General features: G+C 47.8%; 1 long non-coding RNA gene across 8 annotated transcripts; it reads right to left on the minus strand.

Moving 5' to 3' along the window:
* Window positions 1-2,006: 2,006 nt before the first annotated feature.
* Window positions 2,007-4,824, minus strand: LOC138103751 (uncharacterized). Of its 8 annotated transcripts, none has more exons than XR_011147837.1 (10): window positions 4,770-4,824; window positions 4,650-4,691; window positions 4,481-4,555; window positions 4,227-4,306; window positions 4,043-4,145; window positions 3,711-3,804; window positions 3,586-3,626; window positions 2,945-3,502; window positions 2,426-2,685; window positions 2,007-2,320 (listed from the first exon to the last, which is right to left on the minus strand). It is a non-coding gene; the product is annotated as an uncharacterized lncRNA (long non-coding RNA). The 8 variants fall into 8 exon arrangements; XR_011147833.1 differs by having other exon boundaries at window positions 2,008-2,320; window positions 2,945-3,481; XR_011147838.1 differs by lacking the exon at window positions 3,711-3,804 and having other exon boundaries at window positions 2,009-2,320.
* Window positions 4,825-5,024: the final 200 nt, after the last annotated feature.

Below are 5,024 nucleotides of genomic sequence, written 5' to 3' on the forward strand. Positions count from 1 at the left end.
GAGTTTCTTCCCTCCATTTAAACTCCTTTTGTTCTCGTAATCCCCATTTTTTCTGAGGGCACGGGGGGAGGGACTGGCAAGATGAAATCGGAAGGGAAAAATAGAAAGACCCCCCCCCCGCAAACCCACGCACCGGCTCACCTGCTTAGCTGCAGCTGCCTGGCGCCTCCTTTGGCAATGCTCCGCATCTAACTGCATCCGAGTGCTCCCCCAGACCCTGTGAGATGCTCTCACCGTCCTTTCGTGAGAGACCCCCCCAGGACCTCACCGTAAGCCCCTCTCCTCCAACATAGCCCTGCAAAAGTGAGCTGAGGTAACCCCTCCTAAAACAGGCCCCGGCAGGAGCCGCCCTCTCCTCACCGTCACAGCTCACACCTGGGGCTGCTCTCCCCCCTCATCATTCTCACGGCTCACACCTGGGGTTGTTGCCGGTCCAAGTGTGAGGGCAGGTGCAGAAAGGATTTGCTGCTCCTTCCCTGGACGGCTCATTGTCTGCACCTGACACGCTGAGGCACTGGGCTTTCCTTTCCATAGATAATAGATAGTTGATGCCAGGTGCAGGTAAACTGTCAGGGTTGGTTTTTGAAATATTTTTTTAAACTAGAAAGTGTTCCATAAGTATGCATGTGACTTTTGAGATTTGATATACGAGACTTGTTGAGCTTTTGACGGGGTACCCTTCCTTCTCGGACCGGGGTAACGGAGCAGAGGAGGCTGCTGTTCTGCTAAGTTCTTTATTTCATAGTCTCATAGTTTTCTTGAAGGCAGAGTTCAGAGGGGGCTACATGACAAAGCCAAGCAGCAACAGCAGGCAAAAACAGCCTCTTCTATATGTTCTATATGCTTTATATACTATACACACTATACTTGATGCACTCTATACAATGTACTATACACTCTATATTTTTTCTTACAGAAGTGTGGATTATATTTGTTAACTGACCAATAAGATTAATACACGATTCTAGTTTCTCTTAACCTATCCTGGCCTGATTCTAACAGTCGTAAGCCTTACACAAGTACTACATAGGTATTACACAGATTTGCGTATGCAGTTTCTATCGGCTCTTATTGTTTATGTGAACAGTCTATCTAAAAAATATGAACAGTGTAATTCTATCTATATTTTGTCTAAAGTAAAGAATTCTGTGAAAAGGTAACACTGCTGCAGCAAGAACTGTGTTTAAGGTCTCTGCTACAGCTTTTTAATGTTTAAGGCACTTAGCATATATTTCTACTGAAGTTAAAAATCTATGTTTCTATTTCACTTTGGTGTGGCTTCATGTATCTCAGCCTGTCCAAAGGTTTAAATTCAATCCCCGTGCTTTGGCTTCCCTCTGGGCCTGAGTCCAGAGGAGCTTTTGCTCCGACAGAGACTAAATCTCTCACCGGTTTTAGAGTACTGCATTGAAAGTCTGTGCGCTTTCTCTTCTTTCCCTGTTCTGAGCGAGTTCTTTGGAACTTCTTTCTTCATTGAATTTTTTTATTTACACTTCAGCAAAATGTGGAAATAACATATACAAACACAAGTACGAATACAATCCATATACATGCTGGCAAAAGTCCAATTTACACACAGAGCAATACATGGAAATTCAGTGGCAAACACCAATACAGAACAATACAGGGCAATGCAAGCCAAATACATATCAATGCAATAAAACAATGCTACTGTTTCTGGAAAGTTTATTACATTTTCTTTTATTGTTATAAGAAACCCAAAACAGCAACATGTAGAGAACATAACAGTCATCCACCACCCACACCTCCTTTAGCTTACACACAAACCCACCCTTGCTCTCATCTTGACCGCTCCACTAACCCTCGGCGCTCTATGGGAATGTGGTTCCCAGGAGCCTCCAAATCATCCTGCCTCACAAAACCCCATCGCCGGCACGGTCCGCACCCAAACCTTGGCGATGAACGTCGCCTCGCAGACCGGCCAGGACCAAAGGAAAAAAAACCTGGGGGGGGGGGGGGGGGGGGGGGAACAAACCTGGCTGGGGTTTTTTTAATTCAAAATTTAAAAATGTGTTGAAAAACCTGAAACGCAAAAATCTCACATACAACATTAGAACCCATCAACACACATGCTCTCACAGGCAGACAGAAGTAGAAAGACAGACAACTCTCACAGACACACACAGTCACACACTCTTCAGCTTCCTGCTTCCTTTGTTCTGCAGCCCTTACTCAAAAAACTCTACGGATGAAGATGCTTCAGCACATCTTCCAGCTGCTGCTCCTCGACATCAAACGGTAGATTCTGGGAAAATTGGTAGCATCAGTGACCACAGAGATCCAAAGCCACCTCAGGGACCTGACAGACAACATGAGGCGGTCAGTGAGGGGCCGAAGGCTAGGAGTTATCTCCACGCTAGGCCCATAAATTTTCTACCCAAAACCCCATAGAAAAGATATGAACCTTTAAGTTTTATAACTGTTCTTCTTAACCATTACCCTGCCAGGGCAGGGCAGCTCCAACTGCAAAGAGCACATGGACAAGGTGGTGCGCCGAATATAAGCAAAGACGACACGACGGCTTGAGATAACTCTCTGGAAGATTAATTCTTGAGCCCGATATGCTTTAAGGCAACAAAACCTACAGAACTACCGCGGTCACGTGAGGAGGGTCTAATATGCTCCATATAGAAGTCTAAGGGAATAGGATGTGAACAGAAGGCACTACCAAAAGTGAGAAGGAAGATGGATGAGAACATCTCCTGCACTTCCTCTGGTCTCAAAAAGTAAAAATGTAAAGATGCTGGAATAAGCCCAATCTGGGAAAGTACACAAGGAGAGACCCCCCCCCCCCCCCCGCTGCCAACACGGCCCAGAACAATGCCGATAAAGCATCAAGACATAACAAAGCCCTAGGACACAGAAGAGGATGGACACAAACTACATAACACAGAGAGAAGTTAAAACTGCCCAGCAGTTTCACCTGATGGACCCAAGATTCCTGCTGCAAGATGAGCCAGAAAGTGATGATGCCAAAGGAAAGACGGCTCTATGGCAATAGCACGTGACAGTGAAACAACTCCTTACGAGAAGTTAGTGCCAAAGCTGTTAAGAGGATGCTCAAGAAGTTCAGTAGGCCTAGAGAAAGAGGTGATGACTGCTGGGCAACCGCTCCGGACCCAAAGGCAGGCTCCTCAGGCAAAAAGATCTGCAATGACATCAAGACTCAAAGCACAAAGCTTGCAAAAACATGGGTATGGAACTGCTCTGCCCGGCAAAGGGTCAGGTGATGCTAAGGAGAAACCCTCTCCCTTTACTTCCAAGGGGCCCATCCCACTACAGCCCTCTCCTCTAAGCTAACTTCAGATTGCCTCCTGTGATTCCAAAGGTTTTTCCCTTCTCCCAACCACGAGTCCCAACACTTAGCTTTCAGAGACGAGAGGAAAAAATCCATCCTCGACAGAAAAGAACACGTGGGCGCTGTGGACATCAGTACAGTCCCTGTAGTCTGCTTTGGAGGCTGCAAAAATTCAGAAAGAAACTTCAGACTGCGATGAGACGTCCCAAAAATGACCCCTTGTGCAACGCCCCCCTCCCTCGTAACTGCAAAGGCTAATCGCTTACTGGCCGTTTCCAAACTTCGGCTCCACACTGGCTCATGGTACCTAAGACGACAAAACAGAAAACGTGACTATCACCCTCCAGAAGATTAATCCCCAGGGCTCCTCTACACTGCTGCCCTGGCGCACCTCAAATCTTCATCCGACTCTGGAGGGGGCCTGGACAATACCCGCAAAGTGAAAAGGTACATGCTTGGCACCTCAAAGGACTAAGGCAAAAGACCTGTGACATGAGATGCACAAAAGACAAAGAACGCACAATAGACACATGACATGTACCGGGACTGCTCTGCCCTGCGCACCTCGGCACTGTGATCAAAAGCAAGACTTAAGCTTTATGGGTCCTAAGGGGTCCCTTCTTGGGTATCCCCACCTCCAAATCTGACTCAAAAATATCTCCGGTGAGTGCCAACTCGACACCCTGCTTTCACCCCTACTGTGGGTTACAGGTCTCGACTTACCTCTTGGATATCTGGGGATGTCAATCTGCCTCGGGTGCAAAAGGCGGCCGCCTCACCATGCAGGCAGCTGGTGCCTTCACCAGGCTGGTTATCTCTTAGTCAGCTACAATAAACAAAACCAAACAAACATCAGTGCATGAGCTTAGTGGCACCTCAGCCAAAACCCATCAATTCTGCCACTCACCGTCTCCTAAAAAGGCTGGAGTCCTCAGGCCGCACGCTCTGGCCGCGCTCCAAGGCCAACACCATCGTTGTAGGGTATAGCTGAGTTGAGTGGAGACGAGGTGATGTAGCATTGCTAAAACTTGAGCAGACCCGCGCTCCCCCTCCCTCCCTCCCCAACGTATTGCAACTTCTCGGCCATTGCCAAAGGCAACCTGGAGGGTACCCTCACATGGAAAAGGTAAAGGCTTCGTCACAGAGTCCCATGATACTCACAGAGTACTAACGAGGGCAGCGAGACAGGTCCGTCGGCCGGTCGGTGAGGAGTACGGCATAAGACGGTGGGACGGCCTGAAACACACAAATGACAATGGATGCTTAGAGCTGTATCAGAACTTGGCACCCAAGGAATAACATGTGGTTCTTTCCACCAATGACTTCTTACCTCATTCACTTGACCTTGACTGCTGAGATCTGGCTTTACCTCCTAAGAACAAAGACAAAGAACAATCCTGTAACACAGCCACCATTTATGTTCGCCCTGCAAAGACAAACAGTGACCGACCTTCAGGTGGGAACCCCCTCACCCGGCATGGGGCGCTCTGCCACGGATTTAATCCGTCTGCATCTGCAAGAAAGTGATGACAAAAGTCAAAGGGCTGCATGAGAACTTCACAGCTCCAGCCATCTTGTGACAATCTAGAAATATCAACTACAGGACAAACTGCACCCTACATTACAAATTTCAAGTCCCCAAGCCTTGTTCTATTACACCTATATGCCAGGGTATGCAGCAGGGCAGAGCAGCTCTGGGCCAAAC

The sequence above is a fragment of the Aphelocoma coerulescens genome, assembly GCF_041296385.1.
Source record: "Aphelocoma coerulescens isolate FSJ_1873_10779 chromosome Z unlocalized genomic scaffold, UR_Acoe_1.0 ChrZ, whole genome shotgun sequence".
In the NCBI taxonomy this organism is placed as follows: domain Eukaryota; kingdom Metazoa; phylum Chordata; class Aves; order Passeriformes; family Corvidae; genus Aphelocoma; species Aphelocoma coerulescens.